General features: G+C 35.9%; 1 pseudogene; it reads left to right on the top strand.

Annotated features, from left to right (window-relative positions):
* The first annotated feature begins 1,630 nt into the window (after nucleotides 1-1,630).
* On the top strand, nucleotides 1,631-20,755 carry LOC126710328 (aspartate--tRNA ligase 2, cytoplasmic-like; annotated as a pseudogene).
* Nucleotides 20,756-22,276: the final 1,521 nt, after the last annotated feature.

Genomic DNA, 22,276 nt, shown 5'->3' with positions numbered 1-22,276 from the left:
CTTTATTTTTTCAGGGACCCAGAACACTAAAAGGTAGGGGAGAAGCAAGCCTAATCTCTAATATTTAAATTAAAAAAAAAAAAAAAAAACATTATTCATAACTCTATACTAAATTTTGGAGTTTATCCAAAGAATAAAAAAGTGAAGGAAATTAAATAGTTTGATATGACAAAAAAAAATGTTGCATATTTTGTTAAAACACCAAGGAGTTCCTTTCCTTTCATGACCCCTTAAAAAAAAAAAAATCATCACACATGCTTTGTCCGTGTGATGACACTTTCTTTTTTTAGTAGTCATATTTTGTAAAAAAGAAACTGTGTTTTTATTTTATATATATATATATATATATATATATATATATATATAATTTTTATTTTGAGAATCTAATTTTATAAGTGGATAAAGCAATATGAAAATGAGTAGGAGTGTGACCTATTTTTTAGGCAATGTTTTAGTGGGAATTAGAGTTGTATTTTTACTGGACTGTCCTTCAATTTTTTCTTTTTGTTTTTCTATTTTTTAATTTTTATATAAGATAGAAATTCTATTCTAATCTAAGTGTATATTTGTATGAACCTCCATTCTAAAAACTTGAACCCTGACCCTTACCCCCCACACCCACAACACTTATATTTGTAGAGTGACCATCGCACCAAGGGTGTATAGTAGTCTTTAATTTTGTCTCTATTTAAATATAGGAGTGTAGGGGTATTTTTTTTTAAAAAAAAGAAGAAAATTCCAAATAAGGGAAGCTCCTTAAATAGTAGTATAAATAAGTCCGTGAGACGTTATGTGCGTGTTTGGCAAAAAATATTTTTGCCAACTTATTTTTACTAATCAGCTTATTTTTGGTACTATTGATGGTTTCCATTGCACTTTTTTATACTATTCATGATCCCATAATACTATTTCAGCTAATTTTTACATTTATTTACAATAATTTCAGCAAAAAATTTTCAATTTCAACAAAATAAATAGATTCCAAACATACTCTAAATTAGAAAAGATATAAATATTCAAACTAATTTGGTCTCTCTTAGATATAAGACGTGTTTGGTAGAATAGTTTGAGTAATATTGTTTGTAATTTTTTGAAATACGTGTAGGTGAAAATGTGTGTGAAAATATGTGTAATATTATTTAAAATGTAAAAATGTGAGTTTGAGATGGCTTGCCAAACAGGCTCATAGTCATTTTATGAGCCAACTAACTAAATTTGATATTCAAAAGAAATTAGCAAAAAACACATTTTAGTCCTTACATTTTCAGGCTATTCCCATTTTGGTTCCTACATTTTATTTTTACCGCTTTTAGTCCTTATTTTGAAAAATGTTTTCTGTTCTGCTCCTTACCATTACATCAGAAACGGAGAAAGCTAACGTGGCAAACGACAGGAATAAATAATACCAAATAATATTAAATTAATGTCCACGTGGCCTAAAGCTGCCGTTACATCATTTTGACCTCTCTTCGTCCGCCGCCGCCCCTAGAATAAATCCCTTGTTCTCTCTCTTATCAAATTGTTTCTTAGGTCACTAGACAAAGACTAAAATAACCCCACAAGTTTTCAAAAACAACACATACAACTTACCCATACAACTTACCCACATTTGCTCTTCGCAAATCGCAAAACCCATTCAAACCAAAACCCTCTCTCTCTCTCTGCTCCTACATTCATCCATGTCCTCCTCCGAACCCCAGCTACCAAAACCCCAACCAGAACAAGAAGAAGAAGAAGAAGATGAATCCTCCATACCTCAGAGCAAGAAAGTCGCCAAGAAAGAAGCCGCAAAGCTTGAGAAGCTAAAGCGCCGCCAGGAAGCCGCGGTGGCCTTCGGCGTTTAGTCGCTTTCGATGGAGGATCCACTCGCCGACAATTATGGCGACATTCTGCTTTTGGACCTCCAATCGAAGGTCGTTCCTGGCACCAGGGTCTGGACCGAGATTGGCAAGCTGGCCGAGCCGTTGAAGGACCAGTACATGCTGGTGCAGGGTCGCGCGCAGAGGATCCACAAAGGGAAGATCGCATTCATGATTTTGAGGGAGAGAGGATTCATTGTGCAGTGTGTCCTCACGGAGTAGGACGACGTCGTTAGCCGCCCAATGCTGAAGTACACTGCCGGGCTCAACCGTGAGTCGATAGTTGATGTTGAAGGCATGGTCTCTGTCCCTGGAATAATGATTAACAGTACCACTCATCATCACTTTCATCATCGGAAGGCATGTCAAGGCTAGAACGAGGCCGCCTTCGTTGTGCATGGCGCAGCTTTCTCTTCAAGTCGTCTATCTCTTGCTGCATGGCTTGCTTATCATCCTGTCTCTGGGATATGTGACTCCTAACTTCTTCTTGTTGCACGGCCCGGTTGTTAGTTTGTCTCTGGAGCACGTGACTGCCCACACGAGAGTGGCTTTTGCTAGTTTGAGTGGTGTGCACGCTTCCTTCTCGAAACCTTCCATTTTCTTCATTTCGATCACGCTTAGGGTCAGGGAAGTTACCCTGTCATTGGGATCTAGCCGGCTCAAGCTGATGGGGGCCTGCTTGATGAGGGCCTGATTCTGCTATGCTTGGTTGTTGCCTTTACTAACACACAAGTTCTTCCCACAGACGACGCCAATTGTAGGGACTGGGTTTGAGCACTTCAGCTATTGGATGAGTGGACTCAGGCCCAGCTAGCCCAATACAATAAATTTATAGAGAAGTGGGTTTAAGAACTAGGCCTTAGTGAGGGATACAACAACTAGACATGGTTATAAGTGGATTGAATAAGATGGACGTGAGCTAAAGTGTGAAATTTTGTCCTCCACACTTATCTGAGGAGCTTGTTGTTCTTATTATTTCTTCAGTGCTTGGTTACAAAGGTTTCAAAGAAGATACAAGTTGCTACTGTCTATCTTTCATTCTCCTCCCCCCCACCCCCTTTCTGGAGGATTTCTTACATTATATATCCCCTTTCAGTTGATCTTGGCCCTTCATTTGTTGATTATGCAGGTCACTACTCGAGTGCTTGTCCCATCAGCCACCTTCCCAGATCTTCTGTGAGTTGCAGCAACTAAGGTAGTACTGTTCAGGGGCCATTTCCTCATTAATGCAGCCAGAACGTTAGTTGGGGGCATTTAATGAGGAGGTGACAGTTCTCCTTGATTTGCTCCTCCACCATCCTCTCATGGCTGACCTATGGTACTTGCCCTTTTTCCTGGGATGCTCTGGAACACTACCTTTGATGGTGTGCTGCTCTCCCCTTCCATGATCTCAGTTGGCTGAAGAGAGGATTGTCCTCGGCGAGGTTTCTGGTCAAGTTGGACTTTCTTCGTTCGTTCTTAGACATTTCTTCCTCCTCGGCGTGGGCTTTGGGCTTAGTATAAAGTGGGTCGGGGTTGCCAAATTCTTTGACCCCACAATAATAATAATAATAAAGGATACAATTTTCCACACACTTTACTACAACTTGCATATTTAACAACTTGTAATAATTAGATTACATCACTTACACATGGAATCACTACCGACGGTACTTAGTGGAAAATAATGCAATCTTCACTTAACACATGAACAAGTTGTGGTAGTGTGTATGGCAAATTGTGTGTCCTTAAAACTTTTTTTTGTTTTGTTTTGTTTTGTTTCGAGAATCCATCAAGCAAAAGATTGGATGGGAAAATAAATGCAATAATAGGTAGGAATATAATGGATTCTTAGTAGGATTTTATAACTTGTGAATTCACCTCAACATGTTGTGATATCTCTATCCTCCATTGCTATCATCGTACTCTTTTTTCACTATCTTCTTCTTCTTCTAACCAATATATATATATATATATATATAAAGCGAGTTGTCTTAAAAAAAAAGATTTTTTTTTTCAAATCTCAACTATAAAATTTAGGGGTATATCTAATTGTATAGTTTTTTTTTTTTTTTCCTTTTCTTTTCATGTATGGGATCTTGAATAAATTTGATATTTGGATTAAGATTTTTTTCCTCATAAAGAGTTTCTAGGAACTTCCTTAATTCCTTTTCATTCTTTTATATACTAGAATCAAGCACAAAACATCAAGATCTACATGCACAACCAAACACTAAATTTTTCTCTCTAAATTTTTACTCTGATTAATCATTACAAACTTTTAGGCTTTGTAGATCATGGCTGATCTAGATTTGATAAGGATGGCCTATGAAAGCATGAAGAAGATGAGGTCTAAAGATTTGAAAATGAATATTGTTGAACAGTTGGAGGAGATGGCTAATGCCACACTTGACAAGCTAGCAACTATGTGTGTCCATGCTGATGCTTTGTTCACCTATGAAATGAATGCATCAATTTCTCTATGAGAAAGATGAATCAATAAGCTTTTTATTTACAATGATAGAAAGCTGAGCTTGAGCTGATCTCACATGGTAACTTAGGATGAAGGAGATTATGCACAAGCATGATATTAGTTTCGTGGGAGTAATCGCTTGTGCTTGTGAGGCTTTTCATGATAGTAAGGATTGTATTGATTATATATATAAATTAATAAGATAATAAAAAATTTGTCTTAGAATAGAATAGTGAAAAAGAATGTATATGTCCAACCCTAAAATCTTTATACTAAGGTTTAGTTGTTGTTGATGGTACAATATATTATTTTATATAAAGGACAAAGTAACTACAAATTGATTGTAGTTTAAGGCTATAATCTTACTCAATAAAATAAACATGACATTTTTACCCTTAACTGATGGGCTAACGTGGGCTTTGTGTTGAACACCAAGCTTTTCCACCCGTAGCTTCAAATTCGGGCCCAAAACCAAACCACCCTTTCCAGCCATCTCCAAATCAGCTTCTGATGTAAAGCCCATCACCGTGGCCTCATTCCAAACTTGATTACTGCTGCTGTGATTATTCCTCACCAAGGAATCTCTTGTTTTGGAGCACGGGGCTGATTGTGTGGGGTCCAATTTCTGCACATTCTTTGTGGTCCCCTTTTGTCCTCCTCTCTTACGTGTAACTACCCCGCACCTGTCCTCTTCATGATCCGTTCCCCTATCTCCAGCTATGCCACTGCCAACCTCTCACCGAATCGTTTCTTAGTCAACAAACCAAAAAGACTAAAATAACCCCCAGAGGTTTTCAAAAGCAACACTTACGCTTACCCAGAGATTCGGCTCTTGAAAAAACTTGACAAAACCGCACTGCAGTGTACATTTGCTCTTCGCAAATCACAAAACCCATTCAAACCAAAACCCTCACTTTCTCTCTCTGCTCCTACATCCATGTCGTCCTCCGAACCCCAGCTACCAAAACCACAACCAGAACAAGAAGAAGAAGAAGATGAATCCTCCAAACCTCAGAGCAAGAAAGCCGCCAAGAAAGTAGCCGCAAAGCTAAAGCGCCGCCAGGAAGCTGACGTGGCCTCCGGCGTTCAGTCGCTTTCGATGGAGGATCCGCTCGCCGACAATTACGGCGACGTTCCGCTTTTGGACCTCCAGTCGAAGGTCGCTCCCGGCACGAGGGTCTGGACCGAGATCGGCAAGCTGGCTGAGCCGTTGAAGGACCAGTATGTGCTGGTGCGAGGTCGCGCGCAGAGGATCTCCGCCAAAGGGAAGACCGCGTTCGTGATTTTGAGAGAGAGAGTATTCACCGTGCAGTGCGTCCTCACGGAGTAGGACGGCTTCGTTAGCCGCCCAATGCTGAAGTACGTCGCCGGGCTCAGCCGTGAGTCGATCGTCGATGTTGAAGGCGTGGTGTCCGTACCTGGAATAATGATTAACAATGGTTTCAATGGTGTAAGAATTTTTAGCAAAGTTCAAGCTGATTGCAGATATGCTGCCAACTGATAGCATCTTCTAATTGAAACGCTAAGAGCATTCACATCAGCTCTTGTATAATTGTGTATAAATGTGTAAAATACACATTTGGACCATTTTTACACATTTTGAAGCAAAAAATACACTACATCAGTCTTTGTAAAATCATCTAAAATCGTGTATAATTTTGGACGAGCTACAATACCCGTGTAAATTTACACGGGCACTGTAGCTCGTTTATAACTTAAAATAATATTATATGTACAGTATTATATGTACAGAAAATCATTTTCGCTCTTTTTTTCTCTCTCATCTCACTGAGCACACCAACGCCTCTCTCACTCTCAGCTTCCCTCTCCCTCTTGAGTTCTTCCTCTCATATTCTTTTGCTCATTCTCATCATCGAATTCTTTTGCTCATTCTCATCACCATGGGAAATAAAATGTGATCGGTTGAGAAGTTTTGCAGTTCCGGTGAGGAGGGTGGATCATTGGGTTGACAGAATCTTCTCTATTGACAGACGTTGGGGCTGATTTCTCTAAAAAAGGTATGGGTTTTTCTCATTGAGATTTTAGAGTTTTTTGGTTTCAATCAAGATTCTTGGGAGTTTCTCTAAACTAATTTTTTTGGGGGTTTCTTGTTTCAAATTTTTTCTGGTTTGGGGTTTTTTTTATGGATTCTTCGGAGCACACCCGAAGTTATTTTTGAGAGCTGTTTTAGTACCTCCATGGGATAGTTCTACATAAACGAGTTTTAATTTATGAACTTTGTTCTTGATAGGTCAAAAAAGTTTCAATCTATGTTTTAATTTATGAACTTTGCTCTGTTTGATGTTCATAGTTACAGAGTTCTAGCTGATTTACTGTGTGGATATTTGGTTGTTAGCTTTATTGCCGTGATTACCTTGTATTTGGTTAGTTAGCTGCTGAGATTTTGTGCCTGGTCAGTGTGTATGTATAATTGGACTTGGCTGTGTAGTTTAGCTGGTTTTGTCAAGTTGTTGTTTGGGGTAGCTTGCCCTGTATTGTAGCCTTTGGCTGGTTTGAGAATAGAAAGAGATGAGGGCTTCTTTGTCCAAGTTCTTTAATAGTTTTTCTTTTACTACATTTTTAGATTATGTATATATCACATGCTTATAGTCATAGATAAAGATAATTCCAAGACATGCCAGTTCTCGTTGGTTTAGGTGGTAGTGGAACTTTAATTGAGATATGCAACAAAAAGTCTCTGGTTGTTCTTCTTGAATGAACACTCTAATGACTTGAGAGACTTTCAAAAAAAGACAAGTGAATACTAAACAGTGATTGTTAACTGATTTATTAATTTTGGGACCCCCTTTGGGGGGTGGTTATGGTGATAGATTGAATGAAATTCTCAACCCCTAAAGTTTGAAATAATCAAATCTTTAAGTTAGGTAACTGAATTTGAAAGCTCTTTCAAAAGGGTCAACCTCAACCTCAACTGCAAAAGTCTTAGTAACAACTACTTCCATGCCGGTAAACATCTGTCTCTCTCAAAATTCCTAGAACTGCAGATCATAAGGAATTTAGTACATAAGGTAGTCTAGAGATGTCTGCTGTGTTAAGCTATATGATATTAATTTCAATTTACAAATATTGGAGACACATTATTTATTCCCTATTTTTTCTGTTTATTACTGTTCTCCATTTATAAGGATCAATGTTCTTTGTGGATAACTGGTTCAAAACCTAGGCTTAAGGCACGGAAAAATGAAATTCAGACAAATGAAATTCCTAGATGGCATAAGCAAAATGGCTTAGCAAGGCTAAGCTAAAGCACAGAGAAACAGCAACTTAGACAGACAGAGCTGCCCCTTTCTCTTTCTCTTCATTTCTCAAACTTTGTCTACTCTTCTTCTTCTTCTGTATTTCTATCTCTCCACTTCACAAAAGCTCCCACCAACAATTAGTCAACTTTTCAACCTCCCAAAAGGTAACGATCTCTCTTACTCTCTCAAACATTTGTTTCAAGTTTGAAGCTTTTTTTTTTATCCGATGATTATGTTCAATTTCAAGCCCAAGTAACACATGCACATGCATCTACTTCTTACTCTTATGAGTTTTATTTTGCTAAAAAACTGTGATTTGTTTTCAACAATGTGTACATAACCTTAATGTTGGTGTTGGTACTGTTTGTTCACAGAAGTTGCAGCTTTTAGGCTCAGACTTCTATGCTAAAATGAAATAGAGAGTTGGGTGTTCTTTAGATTTTGGAGAAGTGGGGGGTATTTACTATTTTTGTGAGGGTATATAGTGTTGTTTGGTTAAAAGGGGTTGTAATGGAAGGAGGGTAAATATGTTGGTATTGAATAAGCTTTAGTGGGAAGTAGGAAGTGGGAACACTATACAAATAATTATAGTGCTATATCTAGAATGTCATATTGTTCTGAGTTTTGTGACCTCCATTTTATTTTTAATGAGTAGAATATGATAATATGGCATCTCATCTTAGATACAGCCTAATAAACTACTCATTTTCCCCAACCAAAAAGAAAGCCATATAAATGCTGTGGAACAGGACAAAGAAGACTAACCCTTAATAGAATCAGTATTAGCACTAAGTAGCTGCAGCTAGAAGCACCCACCAACACGGAGATGGCGATTAGGCGCTCCCTACAGTGTCCAATCTTCAATTGATTTAACCAAAAATAGATCACTGGAAGTATTTTTTTATTTTTTTATTTTATACTAAATAGTTGTTTCTCTAATTGGTTGCTTGTATGGAAAATAAAAGGAATTTAAGTTTGGAAGAGAAGAAAGTTTGGAATAAAAAGAAAAATATTCATAAAGAAAAGATGTAATATGTACATTTCAATATAGGAAGGAATTTAGCATTTTTGTCTGTGAATTTAGCATTTGATATAAACATTTTAGTACCATGCGTTCTTTATTGTATTCTTTTAAATTTCATTCTTACACATGGATTTTGCTAAAATTTATTTGCAATATGGCGGCTGCCCAAGTACTTATTAAAAAAAAAAAAACGATGCCTAGCAAGTTAGAATTCCATGTGGGTTTTATCTTGTGTTTAAGGTTTGAGGTTTGAGGTTGAATACTTATTATTTCTATGGTTGAATTCCATGCTCTCAATTCTGTTGCTTTGAGGTTTGATTTTCTTGTGTTTGTACATGAATTGGTCAATGAATTAGACCATAAGGGTGCTTGGTTATGAATTAGACCATAAGGGTGCTTCATCTATGCTTGGTTGTGATTGCTTGGTTGTGGTTGAATTCCATGCTCTCAATGCCTTTTCTTTTTTGTTTTCAATTTTGTTGCTTATTAGTGCTGCTTCTAAATTACTTTGGTGTTTGTTAGGTGATGGACTCACAAAATCAAAATCCCTTCTTCCTTGACATTTTACAAGACAATGAACAAGGTTTTGAGTCTTTTGACAGCAGTAATTTGATGTCCACTCCGCATTCAGACGTCAATGTCCATCAATCTCCACCCCAAGTTGAAATGGGACAATCTACTCCCCCTATTGCAAAAAAATCAACTACTAAGAGAGGTCGTCAACGGGGAATCAACTTCACCATAGATGAAGACATTAAGCTAGTGTCAGCGAGGCTTAATGTTAGCTTAGATGCCGTGACATCGACGGACCAAAAACACACAACATTTTGGGAGAGAATTTGGTCTACCTTCCACAATGACAAAAAATTTAACCGCACTAAGGATTCTTTAAATAGTCGGTGGTCAACAATTCAAAAGGAGACCAACAAGTTTTGTGGATGCTTGGCCCAAATTGAGAACCGAAATGAAAGCGGTAAAACTGAGCATGACAAGGTATTTAAACTCAACATTTAATATGTATTGTACATCAAAACACTTTTAGTTTTATGATTCTTATGTTTTTTAATTTTTTACTTTTGTAGATTGAAGATGCAAAAACTATGTATCAAGTTAATTGCAAAAATGCATTTCAATTGGAGCATTGTTGGAGAATTTTGAGGAACGAAGCTAAGTGGTTGGTTCTAAGAGATAGTTTGAAGGCCCGCACAAGACAACCAGCCACACGACCAGCCACACAACCAGCCACACAATCCTTTGCAAGCTCAATAAATGTAGATGAAGATAATGAAGAGATGAACTCCGGCGAAACCTTGGAGAGACCTATAGGCAAGAAGGCCGAAAAGGAGAAATTAAAGAAAAGAAAGAATTGTGATGACGTGATCCCAACACTTTCCTCCCAATTGGACGAAATCAAGGAAGAAAAGAGAAGAATGCATGAGGAGAAAAAGAAAAGTATGCGCATTGCATTAGAAGAACGAAGAGAGGCAATGCGCATTGCATCCGAAGAACGAAGAGAGTTGATTCGTATCAAGGAAGAGAAGAATGAAGTAGAAAAGAGGAAAATGGAAGATGAACTTATGATGAAAGATACAAGAACTATGGATCCTGAGCAAAAAGAATACATTCGTCTACGTCGTTTGGAAATCTTGGAGAGGTTAAGGTCTAAATATGCATCATAATGGAATATTATTATTGACAACCAATTTTTTGTATATTGCAAAGATACTAGCACATAATTTTTTGTAGTCTTTTACTTGTGCAAGGAAATAGATGCAATGTTGTAAATTTTGTATTGTGCTGGTTGTACTTGCTGATTTTATTGGTTGTAAATGTTATTTGAATGTAAATATGCTATTTTATTGGTTGCTGATTTTATTAGTTGTATATGCTATTTTTCTGCACTTTCTCAACAGGTGGCTGTACTTGCATTGTGTCATTTTTCTGCATAATGTGATTTTTCTGCATAATTATTTTTCTGCATAGTGTCATTTTTCTGCATAGTGTCATTTTTCTGCATAGTGTTATTGTTCTGCAGTGTTATTTTTCTGCATACTGTTATTATTCTGCATAATGTGATTTTTCTGCATAATGTGATTTTTCTGCATAGTGTTATTGTTCTGCAGTGTTATTTTTCTGCATACTATCATTTTTCTGCATAATGTGATTTTTCTGCATAATGTGATTTTTCTGCATAATTATTTTTCTGCATAGTGTTATTTTTCTACATAGTGTCATTTTTCTGCATAGTGTTATTGTTCTGCAGTGTTATTTTTCTGCATACTGTCATTTTTCTGCATAATGTGATTTTTCTGCATAATTATTTTTCTGCATAGTGTCATTTTTCTGCATAGTGTTATTGTTCTGCAGTGTTATTTTTCTGCATACTATCATTTTTCTGCATAATGTGATTTTTCTGCATGATGTGATTTTTCTGCATAGTGTTATTGTTCTGCAGTGTTATTTTTCTGCATACTATCATTTTTCTGCATAATGTGATTTTTCTGCATAATTATTTTTCTGCATAGTGTTATTTTTCTGCATAGTATCATTTTTCTGCATACTGTTATTTTTCTGCATAGTGTCACTTTTCTGCATAGTGTCATTTTTCTGCAATGTTATTTTTCTGCATACTGTTATTTTTCTGCATAATGTGATTTTTCTGCGTAATTATTTTTCTGCATAGTGTTATTTTTCTGCATAGTGTCACTTTTCTGCATAGTGCCATTTTTCTGCAGTGTTAAAAATGACCAATGAGCAGGATAGTATCTAGTGTAAGTTTACAACTAAACTTGAGTTGACAAACTTACCTAAGGGTTTGTCAACTTATATAGGGCTTTTTGTTGTCTCAATTTTTTGGAAACTTAGTAATATTAAACTTAGAAAATTTCAAATTCCAATGAAGGTTCACATTAAATAAAAGTAGTAATGCTTAGAAATTTAGAATTACAAATTCCTACGACTGGCCTTGTAGTTGACATAGATGCTCAACGAGATCTGCTTGAAGTTGAGAATGAATTCCTCTATCTCTAATGGAATTATGACGTTCAATGAACTGCATAAGGTTACAAGTGGGATTATGTGACACCGGTTCGGGTCCATTATCGTTGATTTGATCATAATCAAAGTCATTTGCTCCAAGGTAAGTATGTCGTTCATCTTCAACGATCATATTATGCAATATTATACATGCCATCATAATGTCCTTAAGCGTTTCAAGATGGAAAAAATGTGCAAGCCCACGCACAATTGCAAATCGCGCTTGAAGTACTCCAAATGCATGTTCGACATCCTTCCTGACCGCCTCTTGTGCGGAAGCAAAATGTTGTCTTTTACGGTCTTGTGGTGCTAGAATTGTTTTGACAAATGTTGCCCATGATGGATATATACCATCTGCAAGATAGTAGTACCCCATCGAATAGTTATTACCATTTATCGAGTAATTAACCGGAGGAGCACGCCCTTCAGCAAGCTCAGAAAATACAGAAGACCGCTCTAGGACATTGATGTCATTGTGAGACCCCGGTAACCCAAAAAATGCATGCCATATCCAAATGTCATACGACGCCACAATTTCCAAAATTATCGTTGGATCACGTGTATGACCAATATATTGACCTTTCCACTTACTTGGACAATTCTTCCATTTCCAATGCATGCAATCGATGCTCCCTAGCATTCCTGGAAATCCACGATGTTGGCCAACTGCTAACAACCTTGCAATGTCATTGTTGTTTGGTGACCTCAAGTACTCTTCAGAAAAGATTGAAACTACCGCTTTAACAAATTTTTTTAAGCTTTTTATTGCAGTGGTTTCTCCAATCCTTATGTATTCATCCATGAAATCAGCCGACACTCCATAAGCAAGCATTCTGATTGCAGCGGTCATCTTTTGAAGGGAAGACAACCCGAGTGTGTTAGCCGCATTTCTTTTTTGAACAAAGTATGGTTCAGTAGCTTCAACTCTTGAATGGATACGTAGAAAAAGAGAACGACTCATTCGAAACCTCCTTCGAAATACATTAGGAGGATACACTGGTGTTTTAGCAAAATAATCATGGAAAAGCCTATCATGACCTTGCAAAGGATTACGCCAGATAAACCTGCGAGGTTGAACCGAATGACAACGTGATGTTGATGCTCCTTCATTCTTTAATTCTTCTATGGCAATAGCTAGAGTAAGTTCCGTCTCATCATCATCAGAGATGAGTCAAATGGAGGCTCATCATTTGGAAAAATAAAATCAATGTCATAATGGAAATCCATTAAGAGAGAACAAAAACCGAATGGAATAGATAATTTTGTAGAAGTGGGTGGAAATTAGAGAGAAAATGGTCATATTTATAGAGCAAGAATGTGACTTGAGTTTGAATTTCAAAAATTTGACCTTTAGGTTTGAATTTACCATTGGGTTTAAAGTTAAAAAATATGACTTTTAGGTTTGAATTTACCATTGGGTTTAAAGTTAAAAAATATGACCTTTAGGTTTGAATTTACAATTTGGTTTAAAGTTAAAAAAAATATGACCTTTAGGTTTGAATATATCATTTGGTTTAAAGTTAAAAAAAAAATGACCTTTAGGTTTGAATATATCATTGGGTTTAAAGTTAAAAAAAAAATATGATCTTTAGGTTTGAATTTACCATTGGGTTTAAAGTTAAAAAAAAAAAAAAAAAATGACCTTTAGGTTTGAATTACCATTGGATTTAAAATTAAAAAAATATGACATTTATGTTTGAATTTACCATTGGGTTTAAAGTTAGGTTTGAATTTACCGTTTGAATTTCAAAATTATGATCGGTGGATATAACAATAAAAATTATGACCGTTGGGTCAAAAAAAAAAATGACCGTTGATCGGAGACATCGATTCAACAGCATCAATTCGGTCACTGATTCTAGTAATACGGTGGTCGGAGACTTCGATTCGGCGGCGGTCGTCGGAGACATCAATTCGGCGGCGGTCGTCGGAGACATTGATTCGGCGACGGTCGTCATAGACATCGATTTGGCGGCGGTCGTCGGAGACATCGATTCGACAGCTGTCATCGGAGACATCGATTCGACGGCAGTCGTCGGAGACACTATTACAACAATCGGCCCACGGGTGATGGCGATACAATGGTCGGAGACACCAATCCGGTGGGCCATCGGACCTCCACCACAAGCGGCTCTATTGGCCAAGCCACCGGTGTTGGTAGTTTACTTAAAATATAAGTTTAAATTAAAAAAGTATAACCATTAGAGAAAATAATAAAAAATTGATGAATAATGAATATTTTATTGAATAGTCTTGTAAAATAGATAAACTGATGTGGGTGTTTTGTAAAAGTAATGGTGTAAAATAGAAAAAGTAGGTTTTTTGTGTAAAATAGACGGAATCTTTTACACGAGCTGATGTGAATGCTCTAAGATAAGTAGGAATGACAGGAGAGATAGAGAGAGGTCTTTACTAGTGAATGTACCTGCAAAGCTTTTTCAATTTCAACATCACTACGAGCAGCATCTTCAACATTAATGGGTAAGGCTAGGTTTGTTAATAGAGAAAATCTTTCAAACTTGAATTTCAATATTCAAACATATAAATTTTTCTTATGCATCAATATACTAAACAAATTTCCAAAAACATTTGTCAAAGCTCCAAATCACTTCATTAAATGAGAAAAGACCCAAACTTATGTCAACAATAGCAATAAGAGTATAGACCTAACCTAAATGGTATTAAAAAAGAAGAAGCCACTCTTCATAGAAGAATCCAACATGTATTCATATCTCCCCTAGTTTTCCTTTAATTTTTTTTAATTGATACCATATGATTTGACCCCTATGGCGTCCGCATCTCGATGATTTATCATCAGGCCAAGAAAACAATGGTTTCAAGTCCCGTATCGTCGAGTCTTGACCAGTTGAGCTATCCAAAACGCACCATGTCTCCTACTTCAATTCCTAGCTAGCTTTTCATTTTTTATCTATTCTATGGATAATGTAAATGTATGCTGTAATTGTTTCATGCTTGAATATGATGTGTTATGTCGCTATCTAGGAAAGTAAATTTGAGTGGCTGCAGTTTCCAAAATGTTGAATTATTAATTATATTAATGGACTCATAATAAATAAAGGAGACATGGTGCATTTTGGATAGCTCAACTGGTCAAGACTCGACGATACGGGACTTGAAACCATTGTTAATCGTTATTCCAGGTACGGACACCATGCCTTCAACATCGTCAACTGGTCCAGATTCGACGATACGGGACTTGAAATCATTGTTTTCTTGGCCTGATGATAAATCATTGAGATGCGGACGCCATAGGGGTCAAATCATATGGTATCAATTAAAAAAAATTAAAAGGAAACTAGGGGGAGATATGAATACATGTTGGATTCTTCTATGAACAGTGGTTTGCAGATGTGTAATTGCATTAACTTTGTTTGCATGCCTTTCTGAAAAATATTGGGGGCAAGGTTGCACTGGGTACGGCTTCTTCTTTTTTAATACCATTTAGGTTAGGTCTATACTCTTATTGCTATTGTTGACATAAGTTTGGGTCTTTTCTCATTTAATGAAGTGATTTGGAGCTTTGACAAATGTTTTTGGAAATTTGTTTAGTATATTGATGCATAAGAAAAATTTATATGTTTGAAGGTTGAAATTCAAGTTCAAAAGATTTTCTGTGTTAACAAAGCTATGCCAGCCTTATCCATCAATGTTGAAGATGCTGCTCGTAGTGATGTTGAAATTGAAAAAGCTTTGCAGGTACATTCACTAGTAAAGACCTCTCTCTCTATCTCTCATGTCATTCCTACTTATCTTAGCGTTTCAATTAGAAGATGCTATCAGTTGGCAGCATATCTGCAATCAGCTTGAACTTTGCTAAAAATTCTTACACCTTTTGTTATATTGAAACGTTGGCCATTTATTATTGGATCATTTGATGGGTGCAGAATGGAGAGCAGCTTGTTCGGGTTAACCAAGATACTCGTTTGAACTATACAGTTCTTGACATGCGAACGCCTGCTAATCAAGGAATTTTTCGCATTCAGTGTCAAGTTGGGAATGTAAGTTACTGCCCTTTCTGGATACTTGATATATTGCTTGTCATCATCATCAATGTGCACCTTGTATCAATTTTAGCAATCTGTAGATGCAGAATTTTTAGTTGGCCTCTCTAAAAAAGCACGTCAGTTGGTTTTCCATCGTGTGTGTGTGTGTGAGAGAGGAGGTGGTATCTCATGTTATTGTCTCATATCTCAGTAGGATAATATTCTATGAGAGAGAGAGAGAGTTGCCATAGATTGGACATAGAAATAAAAATGGAAGCAGGGAGAGGCATGAGAGAATGGTACTCTTCTCTTCCCTTACCCAAAGAGAAATTAAAGGAAGGTTGGGATTTGTACTTATACATATTCAACTTTTCAATAATGGATTCATATTTGGAAACTTATTTTTTGTTTCAAACATTTTAATGGACGTCATAGTAATTTTATCATAAAAGATGAACTAAAAAATAATAATTGATGATTTTGTAAAGCACTTAAAATCATCAGTTGGAACTCATTGAGTACTACCTCCTTTATTTGAATTAATTGTTTTGTAGGCTTTCATCTATGCCTCAAATGTATCGTGAAATTAATTATATAGAAATGGTATTGAATCATCAGTATTTCCAGGAGAAAAAAGCCTGTCATTTTATTTCTATATATGAGCTTATTGAGTAGTGTCCAAATTTTATGTGTGCTGAAGAAGATGATGGTACTCTATGGATCTTAAGTAGTGTCCAAATTTGAGGTTTTTGTTGATATTTTCATTAGAGTTAGTTGTTATTTGAAATATTCCAAGGCTGGATGTCTATGTGCTTGATTATTTTCATTACTGTGCAGGTGTTTAGACAATTCTTGTTATTGGAGGATTTTGTTGAAATCCACACGCCAAAACTAATAGCTGGCTCAAGTGAAGGTGGTGCTTCTGTCTTTAAACTGGACTACTTGGGGAAACCTGCATGCCTAGCTCAATCACCTCAGCTTCACAAGCAAATGGCAATTTGTGGTGATTTTGGACGTGTGTTTGAGATTGGCGCTGTTTTCAGAGCAGAGGACTCCTTCACTCATTGACATTTGTGTGAGTATACAGGTCTTGATGTTGAGATGGAAATCAAGGAGCATTATTTTGAGGTAAAATTGGATTTCTGAGGTTTTTTTCTAATCAGCATCTAAATTTAGTTTTGGTCTAGACTTTGCTGACGATCTGTGCTGGTTTGTGTAGGTTATGGATGTTGTGGACCACTTATTTGTTGCAATGTTTGATTCCTTGAACAATAATTGTGCGAAGGAGCTAGAAGCAGTGGGGAGGCAATATCCATTTGAGCCTCTGAAGGTAATTATTTATTATGAGTTTCAAAATCTTGGAATACTTTGGTTACAACATTCTGTTTGGTATATGATGTCTTAGACTTTTAGGTGCCTATATATTCAAGATGCTTATGAAAATTGCTTTACGTTCATCCATTATAATACTTGTGGACTATTTAGGAACTATATCCATTTTGCATCCCCCTTGGCTTGTCTTAATCTTAAAACTAATTTTAAGTTTTTATATGTGCAGTACCTGTGACAGACCCTAAGGCTTACATTTGAGGAAGGTATCCAAATGCTCAAGGTAATGATAATGCATTTAAGTTCAGCAAAAAAAGGATAATGCTTTTATGCCATTGCATCACCTTTGAATATATAGAATGTAGCTAAGATCATTAAGGTAGGAATAACCTGAACAAATAATAAAAATTAACAGTTGGGGGTTCAGTTCTTATTTACATGGCTTTATCATAATCACTTTCCTAATTCCAATACTTTGTCAGATTTAAATAATTTAACAAAATTACATGAACCTTACCTTCACGGGGCAGAAGCTAATAGGATTGGCAGTTCCTTGTGTCCATGTCCCTGGCACATAGGTTTTGAACAGGAAAAAAATATATTCATAGTAACCAGGCAGGAGAAATGCAATTGAGTGGTATGTATTATTAGACACTCTCTTTAGCTGGTGAGGCAACTATTGGGATGGAGGGTTACATGGTGTTTTGCTGAGTTGTATCTGTGTTATGTGGTTGATCTACCCCCCACTCCTTCTCTACTTTTATGAATTAGAACACAAAGAATTGGCAATGGAGGACTTCTAGTTCTAGATGGCTTATAATTAGTTTCTACCAGTCCCATAGTTATTTGAATGTTGTGCATTCTTTTCCTTCTCTTTTTGGCAGTAATTATTATCCTGTGTAAATTTCAAATTGTATAACATTAAAAGAAAAGGTGATAGAATAGGCTGAATGGCTGATTGAAAAATTTATGGCATCTTTTGCTTTCAGTGATTTAAAATTGTGGGGGCTTATGCTTAGTAAGACTACCACTGAATAACACATGGCTGCTGCTAATTGCAAAGTTTCCTTCCTTCTTTAAATTTTTTAAAGTTTTATTTTACTTTATATTTTATAAATAAAGAAGGGGTGATCCTAAAGTTTGGCATGTTTGTACAGGATGCTGGTGTAGAAGTTGACCCTCTTGGGGACCTAAATACTGAGGCAGAAAGAAAGTTGGGACAACTTGTTCCAGAGAAGTAATTTAATCTTACTTGATCTTTTATCCTTACCTATGCTTTTTATGTAGTTCTTTTCTTGTCTTTCTTATTTACATTTTGTCGTTAATGATTCAAAAATTGTACATAAATGACAAGCAGATTTTGTTTCTGATTATAGGTATGACACTGAGTTCTACATTCTCCTCCGTTATCCTTTGGCAGTGAGACCATTTTATACAATGCCTTGCTACGATAATCCTACTTATAGTAACTCATTTGATGTCTTCATTCGAGGTAAATTATCAACTATTTCATTAGTACTGTTGTCGCACATATTTATTAAATCTCTTGCTGCCTTATTTTTCAAATTTTAAATAATCAACTATCATCGCAAAGTTTTGGTGACTTTTCAATCTTTATCCTTTTTGTGTTTTTTCATGTAATGTGTATTAGTCAGTCCTCATTCTGGAGATACTTTGTATCCTTGGATGCCCGTTTATTACCTAGATTATGCAACATTTTATACGTAGTGATTATGCAGCCAATATTGGCAGCCTTTTGGATAGGTTGCACCAGTGGAGTTAGGGTGAATGACTGAAAGCTATGTGATAGGGAGGGTGGGTTGCAATTTTAGTGGCCTTTTGATAAATTGTGTTGGCTGTGGGCAGTGCACACGCTAAGTTAGATTTGGTTGAGCTTGCCCCTATGTGGAGCAAATTGATTAGAGGACTCAGCCCAATATCAATTAATATCTTATATCCAAATTTTGTCTCTGTTTTGTGTCTGGTTTTTCTAAGATTTAATCTTGTAACCTATACAAAGAAAAAAATAATTGTGTAAACCTAAGCTTTGATGGTTAAAAAGATCATACATCAGGGAATCACCAAGAGCCTTGTCCCTATGCCAAATTTTTTACTGTTGCGGAAGTCAAACACGAAGACTTAGGCTTGAGCACTTACTGATGCATGTAAAAAATAAAAAGAGAGTTAAATCTCTATTCTTTTTATTTTAAATTTGTAAGTTACACAGAGTTGGAGCTCATTTAATTAGAATAATGATTTTAGTAGTTGACTCAACAAACACCCTAAAACCAAATTTTTGTTGGATCTTGATTTAATTAAAACATTTTTTAGTAAATTTTTTATATAGTGATATAGAATTGTAGATGAAAAGTTTGGTAGCAGACATGGGGTTTGAGGATACCCCAATGGTTCCATCACCTCTTGCGGTTCCTAGGCATTGGGGTTTTAACCCAACCAGCCCCAGGCCATTACCTCTATATATATATAAAGAAGTTGCATATCAGACAGATTGAGGTAGGTTGAAGAGATTGTTTCATTGTATGATCTTCAAATTAGGGATTTTAAAAAAAATGGGGCTTTCTGAATAAAATATTTAGAATTTTTGGGTAGTGATTAGGGCAAGATGAAGGAAAATTGCAACTGAACCATTGGCAAAGGTGTTTTTATATTTCCATTGAATAATATTTTGTCTTTTGAATCTCCTAACAGCTTCTACTTTTTTTCCTTTTTATTTTTGGATTGGTAAGTTACAGCACACCCACCCAGTGGGTTTTGAACCCAAGACACACTTAGTAGGGAAGGAGGTGCTAGTTGAGTTTTCATTGGCCTAATAGATTCTCTTTCATTGAAAACTGATCACCTGTTTTGAAGGTTAATCTGTGTCTGTCTATTTTGAATGTTAACAGTACCTATTTTATTGGAAAATAGTAGAATGTGCAGTGTGCATGTTTTGAGGAAACACCATGCAATCATTTACATGATCTGAATCAATTTTTAATTCTTCTTTGGTTATTGATCTTAATTCAATTCTGTTTGTTACGCAGGTGAGGAGAATTTCTGGAGCTCAGCGTGTACATATACCAGATTTCTTGGCTGAGCGTGCACAGGCATTAGGAATTGATGTCCAGTCAATATCAACATATGTTGAATTTTTCCGGTAATTTCTGTGTAACAGTTTTTTTTTTTTTTTTTTTCCCATTATTCCTGTTGTAGCCAAGGCCACTTTCCCTTGCAGCTTCTTTCCACGGCTTAATTTCAACAAAAGAAAGGGGTGATAATTATGGTTATTGGTGAAATTAGAATTACAATTTACAGCTCTGTGCATTTAAGGGTTGCTTTTGTCAAATAATTTGAATTGATTGTCTAGCAAGGTTAAAAGTGTTCTCCTGAAATGGGGTTATGCACTCAAATTTTAGCTCTTGTGTTCTTATTCTTAAAACCCTTTTTCTTTTATTATTAAATAATTTTATGGGAACATGCTGCTTAATATTTTGAAAACAAGGTTTCTTTTCTCATGACTGAAATATTTTATTTTGGCTTATTACAGATATGGTGCACCTCCACATGGTGGGTTTGGTGTAGAATTGGAGCGTTTGGTGATGCTTTTCTGCGGTTTGAATAACATTCGGAAAACATCTCTTTTCCCTCGTGACCCACTTAGGATCGCTCCATGATGGAATATTTCAACAGTCATCCCCACTCCGATTCTCTTTTTTATTCCCCAAAATTTCATGCTTTAGAACTGTTAAGAAATTTATAGGAGTTCCTGACAAGTAAATTTTCTGATTTTTTTTTCCCCTTTCGAACGTTTTAACATCAGGACTTTTTAGTTATTTTTTTTTCAATATCTAAATTTAGCTTATTCATTAAATTGTAACTCAAAAAGATAGTAGCAATTCACGCAATAGTATAGTTTCATAATCAATTTAAAATTTTATAAAATTATTTTAGTCTATTATAAATAGTTAAGTTTCCGTGCGTTGCACGGGTTTCCAACTAGTTTAATGAATACAGAATACAGCTCTTGAGAGAGAGAGCATGTGATTCATGTGTAATATGGCTCAATTGATCGATTACCTGACCAACCAAATTTAAAAAAAAAAAAAAAAAAAAAAAAATTGATTATAACCATGCATACTACATGTCACTCAGGGCCCTGTACTAGAAGGTTGCATTAACTCAACGACATGCTTGTCCACGACACCAAGGTGACCATAGTCCAAAGAGGAACAAGTGCAAGCATTTACATAGACAATGCCGCATCCAGAAGCTTCATTTATAACAAATTCAATGTAAGCCCTGCAGACATAGAAAGTGCTTCTGTGGCACTGATATATCTTCAACAAAGAAAACCTTTCATTATTATTAGGGCTTTCTTAGACTTAGTTGGTGGAGGCTCTGCTGACTCAAATGAGGCTGACACTTTCACATCCCTTGCTGCTAATTATTCAGTGCTGGTTCTTCTTGAATTTATCAAGCATTTGTCCAATTGAAAGCACCGATTATGTTTCTTACTTAAGTTTTGTGTTTATTGCTCCTATTTTTCTTTTTGGTAAATAGGAGGCATGCCCATCGTTGTTCATATTATTTTGTGTATGTACGTGACTTGGAATTTAAATAATTAAAGATGTGTTGTCGGAAAAAAAAAGTAGTAATAAATTTCTTGAACTATTTCTTAAGATCTTATTTTATTGGCAAAGCCCCCCTCTCTTTCTCCCCATCCGGCCACCCTATGGGTGCACTTGCCTAATGCACTGCCAAATTTCTTAAAAATGTTTCTGTTGCCTAAATAAATGTTCTGAAGAAATTATTGGATCAGTTCTATTTATAAATATGGTGTACTGATCCAATAATTTACAAGTAACTGATCCAATAAACCCTATAAAAAAATTTATTATTGAAAGATCAATTTCGTTTTTAATAGAAAATGATGTTATTTGTAGGCGGAATAATGATAAAAATGTGACGTATCATAATAGAAATGACACAGTGATATCTTTGTAATAATTGATGGTGTTAGGTTCTTTTTTTTTTTTTTTTTTAGAAACAAACACACACACAAGGGAGAGGAAAAGGGGTTCTAAAAGTTTAGAAAAATTGGCAAATTGTGAACACAAACTTGCCTAGATATAAATCTTAAAGTCTATAGGATTTATTAGATAATGGTCAAGGTGCTACAAGTTAGAATACAAGAAAAAAGAAGCTGCAGGTTTATAAATTCGAAACATGCCAGGTTCGACCGATCGAGAGAATAGGTTTGATTGATCGAAAAACGAGTTCTGCAGAATTTAATTAAAGCCCAACAGCCCATC

Source organism: Quercus robur, chromosome 12 (assembly GCF_932294415.1).
Source record: "Quercus robur chromosome 12, dhQueRobu3.1, whole genome shotgun sequence".
NCBI classification, from domain to species: Eukaryota; Viridiplantae; Streptophyta; class Magnoliopsida; order Fagales; family Fagaceae; genus Quercus; species Quercus robur.
Note: the sequence above shows the minus strand (reverse complement) of the source record. Positions and strands in the feature narration are given on the sequence as shown.